The 21,020-nt window shown below is 35.1% G+C and overlaps 1 protein-coding gene across 2 annotated transcripts in view; it reads left to right on the forward strand.

Annotated features, from left to right (window-relative positions):
* Nucleotides 1-21,020, forward strand: part of LOC108241783 (leucine-rich repeat and fibronectin type-III domain-containing protein 2) — a 111,082-nt gene that overhangs the window by 39,532 nt on the left and 50,530 nt on the right. For both annotated transcript variants that reach the window (XM_017426204.3, XM_017426203.3), the window contains exon 3: nt 19,222-19,351. The gene's annotated coding sequence lies outside the window, so the exon portion shown is untranslated. The remainder of the gene's footprint in view (nt 1-19,221; nt 19,352-21,020) is intronic.

A 21,020-nucleotide genomic window follows, 5' to 3' on the forward strand; every position in this document is an offset into this window, starting at 1 on the left:
TAAAAAACGAAGGCTGCATGAACGAACATGTAGACTAATAAAGAAGCAGAATTTATAGAGCTTTGACAACAAAGGCAGTGTTTATATGATGTGCCTGTTTTCCTAGCCATAAGCACATCCACAGCTTTGTCTTTTCCCTCATCCTCCTCTCCCTCTTTTTAGAGCCTGAGTCTAATAATAAACGCGTTAACACCTGTGCTTTCTTATTGTTGGACTTAAATCTCTGTCAGCTTTTTGTGACACATGCTTTCTTGTGATTTCTGCTCGTACTGTGTGTTTGTGGTGCAATTCTGCTGCAGCAAGAAGTCCCACAGTTGAGTATCTGCTAAACTTTGCATCATACAGTATGACAAGATTTTAGAATCTTAAGCTTGCACAGTATGCGCCAACCTTCAAAAAGTTTGTGTTGTTGCTGTTTTCTCAGCCAAAAAAGAAATGTGTGTGTTGCTACTGAGACTACTGACCTTGCCAGCAATGTCAGAGGGCTGAGTAATTGCAGAAGCAAAAGCAGCCTGTTTTTTTTTATTTCTGGAAGTTAAGAGAATATCTTTACAAATCAAATTATGATTGTTAGATAGGCAGAATAACTCTTAAAGGATTCAGCTAATCACCAGAGGAATATTTTAGTATCCTCAGTGCACAGAGTTATAGTAGTAACAGTGAAGTTGTTTGATTTATAAAATATTGACAATATATATGACTGCCGTAAAATAATAGCATGTAAAAATAATACTTGTAATACTATATGCTTGTACTGTTCAGAAACTTTAGAATTTGAGTTGTTTTAAATGGTGGAAATTCATTATTACTCCTAAATCTGAGTAGCATAGCAACTCCTTGTTGACTCCCTCGTGAATATGTTTCCATGATTCTCCAAACTGAGAATCACAAAACTCTAATACAAAATTACCCTTTGTTCTGTCATTCCCTTAAGAAGCCATGAATTGCATGTATGGCTTGTAGAATATTTCACCAACGAGCATGACTGGTTGAGAGTAATAATACCTGCTTTAAAGGATGAAAATCCTAAGGCAGAGTGAAGGACCAGCAGGGTCAGCTAAAACAGGCTGACTATAAATTATGTGTCACTGTCAGGGACTTGTGGTATTCATTTCATTTTATATCAAACTCAGAGAGGATTAGATTTACAGTTATCATCACGCCTTCCCATCTTCCGGAACAGTTCAACAAATTCTTGAGCATGAAAATCACCATACTGACTTTACTCATTACTCAGCAACAGATAGTGTGGAGAAAAAAAAACAAAAACTTTACAGTACTGAGCAAAAATTTTAACATCCACTTCTTGTTTATATTTTGTTTCCAAGGAAATAGAGTTTTTTCTAATATTTTAAAGTGGTCTTAATAAGTAGTTTTTTGGCTCTTTCAATGTTTTTCTTAGGAATTTAGCTGCTTTTTGTTTGGCTCATTTTAAGCCCAGTACCTTACTATGACAGCATATTATGCAGTGTGCCTAAAAATGAGGAAACTGGACAAGTGGAGGTTAAACAAATAAGTGTCAACCTAAGAAAACTGCATGCAGAAGTTGAACAGTTGCAGTGAAAAATAAATAATGTCAATTAACTTCCGACATCATTATATGAAAAAAATCAGATAATAAATAATTGCTTGTAAAATTATCCTTAATGAAGCATTTCATTAGCTTCCTTTAGTCAAAAATTTGGCATTCAGCTCAAGTAGGATAGCACTGATTCTGACATGCTGTACAAATTAATAAGTTTAATAAAGATTTTTATGCAGAGCGCTAATCAAATTCTGTCTCACACATGATTTAAATTCTCAGATTAACTAATAGAAAGTTGTCTTGATCTTATTATGTAATTTCCCATTATACCAAAGAAATGTAAGTTTTATTACCAGGTGAATTGATTGCATTTCCTCTACCTCTGAGGTCACGACTGAGGCAGACACATTATTTTGTAGTTGGCTTTTTTTTAAAAAAAGAGACACGCCAACATATATAAATGAGTTAGCATTGAAAAATTACTAAAATGTACAATGTGTATATTTTTTACAGGTCTAATCACATTTCAGTGGTTTTTGAAGCATTCAGATGTGAATTCCTGATGTTTGTGTATATAAATCTCAAGTTTTAATCATAAAAGCTAAATGTTTTATTAAATGTTTGACTATCTGCCATGATATTTGTATTTATATTCAAATTCTTTAGATTTTCCTTTTGAAAAGGAATTCATTTCATTTTAGTTGGCAATCAAACCTGCTATCGCACTGCTCTGTCTATGACCCCTGTCTCATCCCTCTGCATCTCCACAGGGCTTTCAGTGGCATCAGTGAGATCATCACAATATGTTGGTCATGCTACAATTAGTCTAAGTCATGCCATTTTTATTTATTTTTCTGTACTGAGTTTAATGCTAAATCTCTGGGAGAGAAGTTGTTGCTGCTTTCCTTTAGCCTGATGTGCACCTTCCCAGAAATGTAGCTTTCGTAGTGATGCAGACCACATCTACTGAAATTATACTATTTAACATCTTCTGGTTTTGCTCAGATGCCACTCAGATGTGTATAATAAATGATTGCCAGTGATGTTTTGATGGAGCCTTCCAGATCTAGAATGTGCACTTGCTAGATCAGGATCCGTATGTCATTTTAGTATCAGTATGTCATTTTAAAATGTTTTTTTGGGGCATATTGTTGTGAGTGTGTGTTTTTTAGTTGCAGAACCTAATTTAGCCTTCCTAAGATTCCTTTAGCTTTGCAGTCATGTGTGACCTTTTCGGATCACTTGTAAATGCATTTTTGTTTTTTGTTTTATTTTCATTTCAAACTAAAGAAAAACAAAGATCCTGGTATTCACTCATTCATATGTTTGGGGGGAGGGGTGGGCTTGCATCCTTGAAAAGCCTCCAACAGTGGCTGTTTATGAACTTGTTCTAAAACTGTCACAGTGCTTGATGAACAGTAGCACAAGCCTCAGGGATGTAGCGCTTGAGAGCAAACCATGAAACATCTTGCTGAAGACTCTTGTGAGCAGTTTATTAACTCCTCACCTCCTCAGGACAAATGGATGCGTTTGTCCTGTTCACTTGCCTTTAAATGTGAGAAGGAAGCTGTAAGTTTCTCATACTTGCGTCATTGCAGCTGAGACGATGCAGGGTTTGATGGTTCCTGGGGCTCCACCATATGTTTCTGCCCAGAGATACTTCCACTTGTGTTACAGTAGGCTGTACCTCTGTGAGATTGTTTTGTGATAACTGCAGATGCACAGGATGAGTTTGGAGAAGAAGAAGGGAGCTGCAGTTAAGGCCTGTCACTGATCACTCTGTCTCTGAGCATGAATTAACTCTAAAATACTGGATGGGACATGAAGTAACTTTATATGTTCATAATCCCTGTTTAATTGTTAGTGATGTTGCACCCCACGAGCTCTTTAGCAAGTGGGGGAGTTGGGGGGAGAAAGACTGGGAGTCACTGGCTTAGGTTGGTAACCTTGAATGAAAATATATCTAACTGGAATGCAGCAGCGGTTGCTCAGTGGTCAGTGTTGTGGTCTTGGATATGCAGGTTGAAGCCCAGATTGTATCAGGAAGGACATCTGGCGTAAAACAATTGCTAAACCTTTTGTGCGAATTTTCTCTCTGCGACAACCCCTGCCGGAGGGAGCAGCAGAAAGAAAAACAAAATTGTACTGAAGTGGAACTTTAACTCTTAACAACTGTGATTTCACTTATGGCTTTCATCAAAAGTAGACATGTTTTCAGGTTTGTATGGCACTCTGCTACATGCTGCAAGTTTTGGTTATTTAGCAAGAATTCACTGGTTGCTATGTCTTCTGTTTTGTAGCTTCTATTATATTCCAGTAAAATTTACACAGATGAAATTGGATATTTTTTTGTTAACTTCTCAACTGAGGTATAGTTAACCCCTAACCCCCACCTCACCCCTACAAAAAATAGTGACAGTTGAACCTTTGCTTAACATCAGAGGCTGACTGACATTAAACACAGCAATAAATATGAAAGACTTCCTTTCTTTCTTCACAGATATTGTTTATTAGTCAAATCATCCAAAAGCATCTGTTCTGCATTTTAGATTTTGTTTTAGAAAACAGAAGCAGATAAAATGTAGGACATTTTTTGTGGAACAACAGAAATGAGATAAAAATCTTGTGAGGTTACATAAAAAGAGGGACACCTGCACATCATGCCGAGTCAAATCTTAAAAAATAGCATTCAATAGAAAACAGTTTTACTATTACTATTATTATTATTATTATTATTGTTGTGGTTTTGGTGCTGACTGTTTTCATTTGTGCAGTTAATGCCCTTTAAAGTGAGAAGAGATTGAATGCAGTTGTTCATTATCCATAAAGAAAGAAAACATTTTTAGTCATGTAGTTAATGTATAGTTAAATCATTCAAATTTAAGACACTCATTACACTGTTTCCTTGGCAGCTCAGTAGCTTTACACCACACAATGGGCTAATAAAATAAAAAATATTAACATGACTGTTTAACAGCCGTGGCTCTCCTGTGGTGCAATTTATACTTCAGCGGAAATTGGTTAATTAACTTGTGCTAATTATTCCACTGATGACAGTGATTCCACTAAAATGGATAAATTTAGTCCTTTTAGATGCAGGGGATAAAACGATGGAAACGTAGAACTGAAGAAACACAAAACCTCTTGGCATCTAAAAGTTCACATTATTCTTAAATAAGTATTCTCTTTATGGGCAAACAAGAAATTAAACTTGAGACCAAATGAGCTAATTGTATTTGTTAGTTCATTAATATGTTGGCTTGTTAACAAGTAAAAACTAGTAAATGTGTTTTCTTTTTAATTAGCAGATTTAGCAAAGAATACCACTGAGTTTTTTTAATTCTGACAAATCTATTTTAAGATTTTAAAATTTGCAAAGGTTGCTTACTAATAATCTATTCACAATATTTACTTAAGTAAAAACAAACTTGATATGAAAAAAAACACACAAATGAATAAGAAAAAATATCTTGAATAAAAATGCATAACATCACCATCAGGCAGAAACCTAGTAGCTCCAAAAATGCAACTATTCTGGAAATTAAATAAACAGCTTAATCACAAGTTCTTTTTGACACCTTTTATTGGTTAGCAATCCAAAAAGCCACACCACTTCTCTCTGTGGCTTCATGAAAAACAAGAAAAGGAGAAAAACATCCCTGAAGTCAGGCCGTCTGCTGGGAAAACGTTATTGTTATTGACTTTATTTGTAAGACATACAATCTATATATTTTCTACATATATATATTTAGATGCCATGCACTGGCATGGTTTTCTGTACTTAGTCTCCATATATAGATTTTGATTTTTTTGGTTGGAATCTGGTCATCCTTACCTGGTAATCCAGGTAAAGTGGACCAGTAAAATGTAAATACTCTTTTTACATCAGGTCATGATAATTTTATTTATCTATCTCTGCAGCTTTTATTACCCTAACACAATCAAGCTGCCACTGAAAGAAAAAGTCAATAGGTCTTTAATTTTCAATAAAAAATAAAGTCAGAACGTTATGAGTTACTTTACAATTTCTTAAATGTTAACTGCCAAAGCAAAATAAAATAAATGAAGTTTTTTACTGTCTTTAAAATGATGAATACAGGAATAAGAAAAAAACTATAACCAAAACTAAGCAATAAAAACTTCCTAAAGATGATTGAAACCATTAAAATCGTTAGGCCGTCTAATCCAGATTGCTAATTATTGATCGGCACTAAAATGTATAATTTGCAGCATTCATAATGTCCTTCATTACTGTCAGCATGCAAATAATATTTCTATACATTATTGTGCATCCTGATGAGCAGAAAATTGATTTGATGAACAAGACTAATTACGGAGGCATAATTACACATCAACTTATGAGCGATTTTCATCAAACATTCATTTTGTCTCATCAGCTTCTGCCTAACAATAATACAAGCTGCTGCATTCCAACCTTCAGAAAATTCATTATTGATACTACAAATATTTAAGTAGCTCTGCAATTAGGGACATTATTTTCTTCAATACATGAAAACTTGTGATATTGTGTATTTTTTTTATTATTATTAAATGTAGTGTTTATTTTTTTTTAATACTGGGATCTCCTCTCTGTAAATAATTTATTCTCAAATGGTTGCTGTTTTTCTAACAGTTTCTAACGATAAAGTGTAAAAACTAAGCATATATCTGGAATGCAAATAAAGCAAAGCAAAATAAATATCACAGTCTTACAAAGGTTATTTAGTCTCTAACTCATAATTACTCTGTTGCCTTCATTAATCATAAAATAAAAAGTGAAATCAGATCTTGAGATATCGCAACCCTTTAGGACTCAGGTAAAATTTTCATTATCATCAAAAAGATGGAAGCCATCAGTAAAAAAAAAAAAAAAGTTTGATTAAAAAGTATTGATTGAGAATAGAAGGCCAGCCCGGTTATTTTCTGTAATCCACATAGAAAAAAAACACCCAGTTTTATGCCCTCTTTATCTTCTTCATGCTCTTTCTAACCTTCTGAAACTTCAAAACCTTCTTTAAACCATCATTGTTTTTCCTACCACAAGTAAAAACACAGTTCCATGAGTAACCACAGTGATGTAAATGCGTGTGCGTATACAGTAGTGACAGATCCAGCACATTGTGCAGCCCACACAGCCGCCTCGGTTGAGTTTTGAGTAACAGTTACTGAGTGTGAAGTTGACAGTGATGATCGGACAGCTGCTCTCACAGTGAATATGACTCACATTTGTTTAATGCGTTAAATACTTCTGAGGTGTAAAGGCTGATATATGTTATCAACTTTCATCTCCTACTGGCCCAGGATATTTAATTTGTGTCCATTTGAGCTATGTTACAGGATCTGTGTCATTTTATTGGTTTGTTTTCTGAGTTCTGTATATTTTGTTTTCTTAATTCTGTATATTTAAAGATCCAATATTTATGACATACATTAGCAGAATTTAAAATAAAAGCTGAGTGTGCAGATATGAACTGTAACCCCTTTAAAATGAAATGCAACAACTATGAACTTAAAAAGTTAGACTCATTCAGCATAAAAATAAGACAATATTTAGGGAAATCCATAGTTCAAATGTTGTCAGCTACGAGACAATAATTTCTAAACATCTTTAAAAACAATAAATGACCATGAAAATTACAAATTCTACATTTCAAACAGCATCACAGTTTGAGATCTGGGTTAGTAAAGTTTTTGTTACATTAATGAATTTCAAACTCACAGTATTATGTAATGTAACGCAATGTGCAAATTTCTTGTGAATATTATTAAAAAATGGAAAATATGTAATATCAAGACAAAAAGTCTTATCCCTTGAAACTATGCTTTATACACATGGTGCTCGATTTCTAAGTGCTCAGAGTCTTTGTGACCTAATAAACTATTTACACTAAAACTACACTGTTCTTTTTACTTTTAGCCCTCCTTATGTGTTAAAGATTTAAACTTTAAGGGTTATGATTAGGATTTCAGGTCATATACACACTGGTTGCTTTTGGTAACCTTTAGATTCTACATAGATTCTACATAAATTTTGTACAATATATCAAAATCCACGCAGTGAGAACTTAGATATGAACTCAAAGCCACAGTCAGCAGACTTTAGGGGAGAGCATGATGCTTTGGGAGCTTCCTCAGCAGCAATGACTGAAACTAATGACTGTAGTCAAACACAAAGAGGTGCTTGAAAGATTACAGCCACTTTAGACTTGGGGCACCTTTAAGGACAACAATAACCTGAAGCATACACAGCAAAAACACTGCTGTAGCTTCAGGACAGGTCAAACTTTACGTTGTGACCATAGCCTGAAATTAGGCCCTAAAAAAAGACATCTTGATGAGGGGTTCCATTTGATTTGATCTTGCAGTATATGGGAGGAAGACTAGGAATTACTACAGAAAATTGTCAAAACAAACAAAAAAAAAACGCTTAAAAACTACAACATTTTTGCAAGTATGAAGACTTCCATGCAGGTCAAATAACTAAATATAGGTCAGTACATACCAGTTCATGCCTGTTTTTATTTTTCAAAGGGCATGATTTTTTTATATCCTTCTATTCTGCCAAAAAGTAGAAACAACAGCTAATGGTTCCTCAGCAAATGTTTTCTACCAAAAACCCTTAATTACCCTTAACTTATTCAACAAACCATAGCACAGCACATTTTGCAACAAAACATATTGTATCACTAACAGTATGTTTACAAATCAAGCTGTAGTTTGGCATGATGGCTTTTGCTAGATGGTTGTGTAACATTTTAGTTTGCTAACAATTAGAAGGAGCCCCAGTAGATAGCCAAAAAAAAAAAAAAAAACACTAACAAAAAGGACAGAAAGCTTAAAGATGTACCAGAAAAAAACCTGTTAAAGTTAGGACTTCTGTCTACAGTTTGAAATTATATTGGTTTTAAATGAAATGACATTGGTTACCCTGGCAACCTACCGTCTTAGCTTTGCAAGAAACCACATGGTGGAAAACTTGACTGCAGCTGTTGGACATCAGGCACTGAAATAAGATCAATCAAATTTATTTTCTGTTAATTCCTCCTGTCCCGTCTCCATCTGATGGAGCTTTATGTTCAACTGTAAATGTCATTCCCCATTATGGGTTGGTTAGTTGGGGATGTGTAGTGTGGCATGCACTGGCATGGTTTTCTGTACTTAGTCTCCAAATTATGTCAGTAATGAAATCAAACAGTCCCAGTACAGCACCTTTTTTTGCTCATAGACTTTGCTAGCAGTACAATTCCCTAGTACTATGAGGACAAACAGAGCTGAGTCATCACATCAGTTAGTACTGTAAATCAAATTGTGAAATGACAACAATGAATACATCTAAGCTGCATTCATCTATCACCCTCTCATGCTCAATGTACTTGTGAAAGTGAGACTCATTCTGGGCAGTGACTAACAGGTTAATGACAGAAAACACTCATTCACCTCAGGCCAGAACTGAAACCAGTTGCAGAGATGAGGTTGGTTTTCTTCGCATGTAACTTGGGATGTCTTGACTAACTACTACTGAAGTAAGGTCTGTATTTGTTGTGATAATTTGAGCTACTCTTTTGAGAATGTTTACTGCAAACCAGGTTGTTCTCTTTTTATTTCTGAGAGTTTAAGTGTAAATTGTGCTTTGTCCTGATCTAAACATTTTAGTGCTTGATTAAAGGGTACCAAACTGATAATAAACCTGTTTCTCATTAAAGAGAAAGAAACATGAATCTTCAATCTAACAGTAATAATTGTGATAAAAAGTGAAACTTTGGGAATCCCCCAAAAAAACCTTTTCTAGATTTTTTAAATATAAATATTGCCCAGTGTCCTGGTGTGTACCTAGTGTTCGATTATGTTTCAGTTCCTTTATTGTCAACCAAGGGGGAGATTTGTTTTGCAGCCAGGCATTAAAACATACAGTGTAACAACAGACAAACGTACAAGTACCAAAATCATAAATATAAAAAACATAAATTTTTCAAATTATGAAGCAATCTGATCACGTTTTTAAATATAAGTAAGACGTGAAAATGAGACTAAAAATTGCATTTAATTGTAATATTTGTAGCAAATTAAAAATAAAAAAAAGATAGATTAAAAGTAACCTTACCTCAGCAGCTAAAAAGTTAGAAAAATATCTTCTGATTTCTACCAATTATTGCCATACAACCAAAAAAGTCTTTGGAGTTCATTAGGTGAGATAAAAATGCATCAAGTTTTATTGTAACTCGAATCCTGCACAAAGCAAAAATCCAGTTTCAGCCATTAAAAGGAAAAAAAGTAAAACAACACAAGTGAGTACTGACAAAGCCATCATGTTTTATTGATCAAAGGAACTAATGATAGACAGATATGTTTTCTAATTTTAATTACCTGACACATACTTATATTGTACCGCGAGACAACAAAAGTCCTGCATCATGCAAATGTGGAGCAAAGTTACACTTCCTTCATCATCATCATCATCATCATCATCAATGGAGCTCACTTCATGCTGTTTCCAAAGCTAAATATAGAGCAAGCTCTGATTCTTCATTCATGTCTCTCTGGGGTGTTTTCTGTTATTTTTGCGTTTCAGCATCTTGTTTTTTGCCGTCAGCAGCTGGATTTACAGCATTCGGGAGGCAGAATGCAGCATGTTATCAACAAACATCAGTGCTCCCATCAAAGGCAGGCAAAGCTATTCAGTCATGTTCCACTGACTGACAGCATTGTGAATTTTTAATGGAATATTTTATGTAGTTTCTCAAGAAGTTAATAAGATCTGATGCAGAAAGAGCAGCACTTCTGTGTTTAATATGAAGGGCAGTTTGTTAGTGACACCTATCAGGGGATTTCTGTCAGTGAGTCTCTTAGTTTGACCAACTGCTAAAGGCCTCAAAGCACTTTCAGAATATTCAATATAAGATTCATTAGCTACTGTTTCAAACTAAATGTGCCTGATGTCTTATTAATGCAGTATTGATTTATCCCTTTTATGGATTAACTCATCTTATAGAACATTGGCTTCAAATTGGTTTCCAGGGAGCTGTGAGATAAATCCAAAGGGAGGTGAAACGATGACTGGGAAATTAAAGAAATTAATTATTTTAGATACAACATCTAACCATTTGTGGAAAAAAAATATTGGTTTACAATCTGATTTTAAAATGTTCTAAATTAAGAGTCCAAAGCCTTGGGCAGAATGGGTGCATTTCTCTGGAGAGAGGTGCTGTTTCACTTCCACTGTAACTCAAATCCTGCACGAGGCAATCTGCAGAAAGGGATGCTTGTCCTTTTATCTTTTTCATTGGGATTTTTTTAACCAATTCTAAAATGGTTTTCCCTGTCCAATAGATTTCAGACATTTTCCAACTTATAAAAAATACATCTTTCAGTAAAGTGAAAATATACAAGCGTATCAAACGGGGTGATGCAACATTAGCTGCAAGCAAGTAGTGATGTTCTCTTTTGAGCTTGATATTTTCTGGCCTACATTTATTTATATTTTGGCAAACAAGCACTATGAAAAGTGTGTAACATTAGTAGTAGTAGTAAACCCTGTACAGAAAAGTAGGTAAAGAAGTTGGTTGGTTGGTTGGTTGAATGGATGGCTGGATGGATGGATAGATGGATGGAGGATATTTCATCAACACTTAATCTACAGGCTGTTGTAGTACAAAAAATGCTGACTCATATCAACCAAAACACAAATCAAATTGTTTTCTGTTGTTGTTGTTTGTTTTTTAATTAGATTTAGTTTTATTTAGCATTCATTGTTGAATATTTTTCACAACTCCCAAACTGGTTTATTTTTTGTATTTCTAACTGTTAAATTGAAGAAAACAACATCACAACAATACAGTTGTGACCCAGAGGTTATTTCCTAGGAAACAAGGTAACAAAAGGTGGTGTTCCTTGAGTAGAGGTTATAAGAAGGAAAAGTTACCTTGCATTCATGCCTTATAGACTGACCTTTAAAAATGCCAGCCATTGTCACCTAGGGACTGACCTGCTGCCAAGGAGAGCAGTTTCACCTCTACAACACCACCTACATTTATTACAACCACTCTACTTGAATTAACAAGAACCTCTTGGAGTGTATATATTTTATATATATATGTATATGTATATATGGTGTAAAAACTAACCCATAAAAGCAACTTTTTAACTAAACAGCAATGTAAGACAATTTTGCACAGTATTAAGCTTGTTTTTAAAGTCTGTTTCTGGGTGTAATCCTGCTTAGAATTTACATCTGGCATAACAGAAACGACTACATTACAACCTGACAGCAAACAGCAGTTTGAGACCCAGGCTCTTTGCATAAGCCTCATCTCCATATTTTCACTAAACTCATTTCACGACAACAAAAAAATTTGGAATTTAAAATGTCTCCACACACGTGCATACATAATATATACATGTGCATATTTTATCATTTGTTTTGCACTGGAGGACTCAACTTACACAGTCGGTTACTGTATGTGGCCTCGCTGCATATCCTGCATGCAAAGAAGCTTATATATACACTGCCTCTCTGATGCATCTGTCGCGGTGTCAAACAGGGCACTGTTTTCTTCCTGGCAGTGCCCTTACTAACGTTTCAGCCTCATGATGTGGAGGAAAACATCTCTACTTTGTTGTTTTTTATCCTCACTCATTTGAGCACAAATTTTTGAACATTTTGAATGTGTGAATGTTTTCTACAATACTTCTATTGACTGACGCAGGACCAGATTAGGGGTTTTCACTGGTACCCATCAGGTGTGAAAGTTAACAGTACCAGTGCCAAAAACACTTAGTGTGCTAATTTTACTTAACGACTACATTTCAAGACATAAAAAAGCTGCTTTGTTCATCCGTGACTACTAGGAAATGGGTTCAGATTTTCACAAAGGCTTCAGTAACATACAATAAAGTCATTAAAGTTAGCTGTTTCACTTGTAAACAACAACAAAAAAACTATTACATGTTTCACGCATGTGACAATGAGGGAACTTAATATGCACATTATAAAAGAACTCACTAGGAATATATCTAAAATGAAGACTGGCCAGAGAACTCACTTTCCTATTTTGGTGTAGATGTTTTTGACCAAAGGTGAGCTTGAGATAGATAAATAAATAAATAAATAAATAAATAAATAAATAAATAAATAATATTGCAGTTATAAAAGTTAGCAATTAATAGATTCAGCAAGTCATTGTTCTGACCTCCATGTTGCCTAAATCAAGCATCCCATTGGTCATTGATCCCATATGTCCATCTTTTCTTTTTTTTTACTTTGCCTAAAGTAAATCCTTGATTTTATTTTGTTCTTAACAAAAGAAAAAAACATTTATAGTTTATTTTACTAGGTAAAATAAATTGTTGTTGTGAAAAAGTCAACATTTTGTGACTTGAATTGTGAACAAAAGAAGGTGAAAATGTTTCTAATTGTATCCAATGTGACATTAATACAATGATGTTCATTTTAAAAAAGAATATAAGTTCAATACAATTAAATACCTTTTTGGATCCAGTTTGTCAAAAAGGACTTGTATTTTTGTTTATATGAAGTATATATTTTTACTTTATCACAAATATAAAGCCAAAATTTGCTTTGAATCAAGTTTGGTTCAAGTAGTACAGTTTTATCATGTAAGAAAGTAATTACATTTAACAATCACAAATGAAGCTACACATATGTGTTTTATACTTTGGAATATATTTATTATGTTAAAGGTTCTCAACGCTGCTTTGATATTTATTTTATGCAACATTTTATTCTTTAATTAGAAGTGAAATATCCATGACCGCACTGCTTCCCACACACAAGCTGCTTTACAGAACAGCCCTCTTTCTATACACCCCCTCCTCTCCCCTCCACACACGCACACACACACACACACTTTTTTCTTTCCTGAGAGTCCATGCATTAAGATTAAGCATCATGATAATCATTAAATACCAGTTGGTTGAAGCTAAGCTAACATTAACTCATCTCTGTTTGATTTTGCTTAAAACATGTTTGAATTATGCAGCAAAAGACCTTTTTAGGTAATTCACATACTCTGTGATGCAGTGCTAAATATAAGCAAATCAGTTTGATACATCCTCTGCTTTGAGTACACACTGCTGCATTGTTATAGAAAACACAGCAACTTTAATGCAGAGGAGGGTTTTGTGTGTGCGTGTGTGTGTGTGTGTGGGGGTGCTGACTGGTGTATTAATGGGTCTGGTCAAGATCTTGTACAGTGGGCGGTGCTGGCTTGGGATGCCTGTNGGGGGGGGGGGTATGAGAATGTGTTTAACAGCTGGTCAGTTTTGTCTCATAGTCTGAAACAATGAAAGCTTTGGAGGCTCTAAAAGAGGTGTTGTGCACTATTAAGAACTGTATTGTGCAAGTAAACCAGGCATTTCTAAGATAGCTATCTAAGTTGGGAAAACAACTGGTTAGCATGGGTACTTAGACTACAGTAAATGAATGAAGAAAAGGGGGAAAATGTGCTGCAAAGCTGCAAACTCAACATATTTTACTATCGCACATCTGCATCTGCACATCTGGGTTTAACTAGATGTTGTCAAATCAGCATCTTTTCTTCCAAACAATCTGCTGAGCTTTGGGTAAGCTTATATCTTGTGCAAAATGTTGCAGAATAAGGTCAGTAGATTGACATCACCACATATGACACTGATTTACAGAGTCAGCCAGTTTTTTGGACTACTGCATTCACAGGGACTTTTACACAGATCAAAACATTGCTAACAGCAGGACAGAGGGATGCACAGAGGATTCACTCTGACCCCAAATCTTTCAGACACCTCATTTACAGCTCAGCAGACAGTATGCAAATATCTTTAGATAGATGGTGTCATAGGATATCCAGCATCATGTATTTTTACTATGATAGGTGTGTTTGCAGAGAAAGATTGAATGTGACTTGAGGGGTAAATTCACCAGCTTCTTGATGAACAAGATTTAGCTAGTTATACCAATAGTGTTGCTTTTCCAGAGAACTGTGAAAGACTAGACAAAGGCAAAATTCTCAAGTTTTTTTTAATCACTTCTCAAATGCTGATTTGCATAAACATTACACTGACTGTTAAAAACCATCTAAGTCAATGTCTTTTAGTGAAATTTGACAAGACAGTCAAAGATTTATACAGAAATCTAGAACACAAAACAGAACCAAACTGTTTTGTCAATGGAACAAATAGAAAACAATGATCTGTTTTTTGCACTAAACAACCAAAACAAAGGAGCATTTATTCTGACCCATCCATTCATCCATCTATCCTTCTTCAGGTTGTGGGTGCAACAGGTCCAAAAGGAAAACCAGATCTCTCTCTCTCTCCTGCCAGCACCCTCCAGTGCCTCAGATTTTGAGGTTTCTCAAGGTAGAAGGAATATATAAGACATTCAGTGAGTTTCCATTCAATAGAAACTTTTACAGATACTTAAACAGGAAGCATTCTGATCAGATGCCTCAGAAGCACGTGTGCTACATTTTGGATCAGCCCACAATTCCTGCCCACCATTCTGCTTACACAATACCAGACTTCATTTTTTTTATTCAGTTAGTGGATTATCATGAAGCTAGTTTCTCCTGTTTTCTTTGGGCAAACCTGAGCCTCAGGAACAAATGCTTGGCCACCGGGTGTTTGCCAGAGAGTTTTCCCTTTAGGCTTGGCTTCAGTGGATACCTTGGTGCATTCTTATTCCTGGTTTTGTTCCATCAGTCTTTGAAATGTTCTTAGTCTGACCCCCTTTCCTGAGACCAATCTGTCATGGAACACCCTACCAGAATCTAATGTCCCAGACAAAACATGCCCCCTCTATCACATTAAGTTGGCAATTCTACAGAGGGGGATTGAGATAACTGCAATGACTTTGATGTACACTTAACAGAAAAGCTTGCAGACACGCATGCATTTCAGCTGTAGTTTTTTTGTTTTTGTTTTTTTGGTTGACATATTTCTTCATTAACAAACTACAGCACTGTTGCTATCCTCACATAAGAATCCATCCATCATTTTAATGTTATCATTGTTTCAAAATGACTTCAGACAAAACCTGACATTTCTGTTCTGAAAGGTTGGACACGTAATAGTTGGCATGTAGTTCCCAATGCTGAATAGCTGTTTAGACCTTTATTGTATTTTTTTACCTTTCTTATTATTCTAGTTTAAAAAAAATAATAAAATAAAATCATGACAAAAGAATGTATATAAATACAAACTGAAGTTATGTTACTGTAGTCACTGCAGGCTTGATTATGTAGTCTAGTGTTTTCTAGGTTCTATTGGACAAATGAGTTTTCTACACCAGGCTGACAAGCCAAATAAATACAAAAAGAATGAAATACTGCCTATATGATGCATTCATACTTGAATGCTCAGCAGGACAGATAAAACAAACATACACCTGGTTACATCTATAGCTGTCTGTGTAACAGATTTAAAGCCTGTGGCTTGTAGGGGTTGTTTTGTTTGTGCTTGTGTAGAAATAAGAGGCCTGCATGTTCTCAACTTGTTTTATATAGCACTGTTGCCTCACAGCAAGAGGGCTGAAGGTTCAAAACTCAGCTGTGGATTTCCTACGTATAGTTTGGATGCTCTCCCAGTGTATGTGTGGGTTTTCTCCAGGTACTCTTGTTTCCTCCCACAGTGCAAAGGAACAGCGTGCTTGTAAGGTTAAATGGTAACTAAACTGTCACTAGGTGTGAAAGAGAGCATGAATGGTTGCCTGTCTTGTTCATCTCTTTGTGGCCCTGTGATGAACTGGCAACCTGTCAGGGGTGTACCCCGCCTTCACCCAATATCTTTTGGAGATAGGCACCACATCCAGCTTCATGTGACCCTGCAGAGAAAAATTAAATGCATTAATAAAAATTAATGCATGGACTTTTTGAGCAGAAATGTTACCCAAAGCAAAACAAAATGAAAAAGGTCATGAAACAAAGTTGATGATTGGACATGTGGTTAAAAAGGCATCACAGTCCACCCATGAGGCAAAAGGGTTACTCTGTGTTTCTGCATCAGTTTAGAAAAGGAGACACTCTAATTTAGATATCAGGGAGATGTGAAGGCTAATTTTATGAATTGCTTCTTATGTAAGCTGACATTATCACCAACATTATTAAACATTCAGCATATCTGCTCTTATTTTGTTGTTCCATTCTGTTGGACAAGTCATTCCTTGGAATAATTGGACATGGAGACATACAGTTTCTGAGCCAAAAGTGTCTCTTCATATAACAAAGCAACAGTGATGACACTATGTTCAGTGATTTTTAACATGATGCACTCCGAATGGCTGCGCAAAAAAGGTAAAGTGCTCAAAAACAATGTTAGGTGGAACACCTTTCCTTGAAATGGCCTCTCCTTCTTCACTGGGTCCAAATAAAAAAAGATAGGCCAAAAAATAAAATACAAGAAAAACAACAACAACAACAGTGTAGACAAGTCTTTTAAGTAGACCACAGATGAATTGTAGATGGTATCTATAAAAGAAACCTTGCTACAAGTGACTTAGAAAACTTTAAACCCACTCAATAAATAAACAACAAAAACAAGCTGGATTCAGTTTCTATTTAGTGTGGTGCTGCAGTACTTTGGGCTTGATTACAGATCTGAAAAATGATTCTCAGTGGAGTTTATCTTCCTTGAAACTAATTAAAAGTTTAGATAGGTCTACAAATCAACCATAATTTTCACATGTACTTTAAGTATATTTAAGGGTCAAATTTGTCGTACTCATTGTTTTACATAATTGATACGTTTTCATTAATTCACATTTGTGTATGATATACATTAATCAATGTATTATTATTTAGAGGTGTTATTCATCGTGTCTCTTAATGCAACTATACTACTGCTTTATTGTGAATGGATCCTTAATACAGTTCAGAACCTGACAGAAGGGATGTTGGATGTGCAATCTTGCCTATAATTGAGTGACAGTAAACACTGGATGCACAGATCTTTAACACCGTGCATTTAAATAATTTGTTGGCTTCCTCTATCCGCCTCAATTGATTCCTTAAGGAGAGTGGATAAGCAAGTAGTCGCACTCTTAATTGATTACTTTGAGGTAACTTATTTCCAGTAAAGTGTTCAGAGACTGTGCAGCTTTATTAATTTCCTTTGTGAGGCTCTGTAGCTTGGATTATATTTGAATTATTTGACATTTATAGGCACACATGTCGTGTGTATTATATCAGGAAACTAACAGCTACCACAGATGTATTGAAACACTCTGGAAAGGAACACTGTGTCTACATCCGGTTAGTGAAACCTTTTCCCAGTGTGCCTTGTTTCACTTTGTTACATCAACTATAATCCAGAGTGACAGCTGCTGATGACCTGCGTGACTTGTATGCCAACAACAGAGTCTCAATTATAAGCCATAAAATTGTAACTATCTGAATTCTGGTTGAACTTTCACAACTCCATGCCTGTTTGTGCCCTAAAGATGTTAAATCCACAGGGAACTGTGGGCACTTGGTCTGCTATAGGTTGGTTTATAGAGAGACGAAGAACACTACTTGCAGGCCCAGGAATCTCATTAGCCATATTGTGTTGCTAGAATGAAAGCAGAGGTGTTCTTGGCAACACCTAACCACTATAACCAAGGGAGTCAGGAAATCTCTGTGGCTTAGTAAAACCCCACACTGCAGAGAGAGCTTGTCAATTGGATTTGGAGGAGGATATTCTGCATTGTGTCACTGTGATAGTGGTAGAAATTGCATGACATAAAAATGACTATTGTTCTTTTTACTTATATTATTCTTCAATTTAGTTCAAGCTTTTATTGTGTCAGTTTCAAGACATTATTGCCACTGATGGTTTTCTTTCATTGGCCGGAGCAGATAATCTCTTAGAACCAATATTTTCATTGTTAGATGGTTCATCGTTAGCACAAATATCTGCCTCTTCTATATAAAGAAATTTGTGTCAATTTTGTTCACCATAGCTTCTTGTAATACACTCAATATATTGATACATTACTGTTTTTTGTTGACCATTTGGCAGTGCATGTGTCTAGCAGATGCAGGTCTAAGGAGGAACCTTGTTTTAACAAAGAGCTGTATTATTCTACAAAAATAGCACTAATTGCAATGAGACTTAAAGATAACTTTTGTTTATTCACCTTGTACAGTGCAGCCTAGATTCAGAACACACTGTCTTCTCCAAAATAAATATGAAACCTTGGAGTGTCTATCTTTCTTTTTGTGTGCTTTTATCTTCTCTCATTAGGATGAAAAGCAGCAGTGGGTTCTGGGAGGACCTGTACTCTGACATGGCTGCAGAATTTTAATGAGGAGATGTGTTAAAGTTGTATATTTTGCCCAAATCTAGATTTTCTCCTTTTATAAAGTTATCAATTTTTGTCAGGAAGGACTCTTTTGATATCCATGTGAATCTTCCAGTTTGACCTTTATATATTTTTTGCTACCTTCTCTTTAATTCCAGAGGCTCAAATCAAAGACTCAGAGAGACGTTAAAGGCTGAAGATGTCATTCTGATTGAGCTTGCACTCTATTGTGTGCTTTTAAAGTTTAAGTGTTCTTTTTTCTCTAAGATGCCACATCTAATGACGGGAAATAATGTTACCTCTGTCTTTATTTGTTACTCTGTTTAGATGATAAATTAAAGCAAAGTCTTCTTGTTTTGTGGAGTTTTAAACTGCATTCATTAATTTAGGATATTCTCCTGTGTCCCTCCCCATCTCATTGTAGGTGACTTGTTAGACCAAATAGAGACAAATGCAACCAGGAAGCTGCAAATTTGATTCGGATTCCCTCTTCTTCACATGAGTCAATATGTGTTTGGATACCTGACCTGACCACACAGCTTGAATCTGTAACTGTGAGTATGAATCTGATGCACACAATTTGTGTGTTTGCTCCATTGTCATAATTTGATGCAGCAAGTCTGAGCTAATCCTATAATATCAATTCATAACACAATCCAAACCACCACTGATACAAAGAACACTCACTAGTACAGCCTTTTAGTAATACTTGAGATTCGCTTTTGTTCTTTCAGGGTTTAGAATAAGATTTTGTATGTCTTGCACTTTGCTGTGTGTATGTTTACGTTGGTGATTTTACCAGTTAGTTTTCATTTAAAAATCACTTAAAAGCTGAACTCAACCTAAGCTAGAAAACCTGTATTTGTAAGTTATGATAGATGACTTTAGAGGGGTTTTAACCAGGTCTTGATATTTTTCCTAATTTGTAGCCAGATTGCTTTATTAGGTAAACCTAAGAATAACTTTAAAATGAGGAGAGAGCAAATTAACACATAGTAAACTGTAAATTTAACTTCTGTCTTTAACAGTAATAATCATGAATAACTACTACCTCCATATATAAATTTCTTCACCTGTTTTGAAAGATAAGTATTATAGTAAGCTTTAAAGCCATGCTCTGTTTGGTATTTTTCTCTTAGTAAACACAAAAAAAGCTGTTTCAAAGGGCAGATATCAATACATAAAATATTTGTGTCAGATTTCCTTTGTAATGATAAAATTATTTATTTAATATGTTAATTGTAGATGGGTACAGATTACAATGCCATCATATTGACCAAATATAATGTGTAAAATAATATAAAGACAGGGCATAGGAAAAATATGAATCACATTAACAATGTAAACTGTCAGGATTTGGGTTTTGTTTGGATAAATCTTTAAGTTTTTTTTTGTATTGGGTTTATTGTTTCATGTTTCTATAGTTCTGTTTTATTTCTTTAGTTTTATGTTATAAGTCTTTGTATAGTTTTTGCTCCTTGTGCCCTTTGTGTTCTTGTCCTCTGCTCATTTCTTGTCAACCTGCCTCACCGCCCACACCTGTCCCTTGTTGCCAATCAGTCACCTGTTTCCACTTCCTCGTTACCCTCAGTCTTTAAAACCTGGTCATCTTCCTCACTTACCCGCTGGTTCATTATCACTTTTATGTGCTGTCTGGGTTTCCTTGTGTCTTGCCCCCAAATCTGGTGTTACTAAGTTTTGGTTATTTAGTTTCTGTTGCTGACACGTTAGCCTTTTTATGTTTGTTTAAACTAAATTAGTCCTCCTTCACAGAGCTCATTATGAGTCTGTGTATTGGGTTCACCTCACTCACACCTGACATAAAAAATAATTCTAACCCAAATTAACAACAAATTATAAAAAAAAAACGACAGCAAAAATATGTATATATAAATTCATTCTTTTGGGCAAGTTTTTATAAGATATAAACTGAGTCTTCGTCAATGAAGCCTTTCCACTTCTGAAAGTAAAACATAAAATCTGTTAAAACCCACATTTTTGTCCATCAGTCACAGACTCTGCTGACAGCCTTTTCCAGCACTTGGAGTCATTTTCTCTGACAGCAAACATTTTTCTCTTTTCGTTTTTTTTTTTTTTTTAACTTATCATCTGTGACAACTGAAATTCTTGGCTGTTTGACAGATTGACTCCCTGCTTTTTTGGCTATAAAGATGTCTCAAGATGCTATTTTTGTCTACACTCATCATGAATAGATATCTATCA

The sequence above is a fragment of the Kryptolebias marmoratus genome, linkage group LG10 (assembly GCF_001649575.2).
Source record: "Kryptolebias marmoratus isolate JLee-2015 linkage group LG10, ASM164957v2, whole genome shotgun sequence".
Classification (NCBI taxonomy): domain Eukaryota; kingdom Metazoa; phylum Chordata; class Actinopteri; order Cyprinodontiformes; family Rivulidae; genus Kryptolebias; species Kryptolebias marmoratus.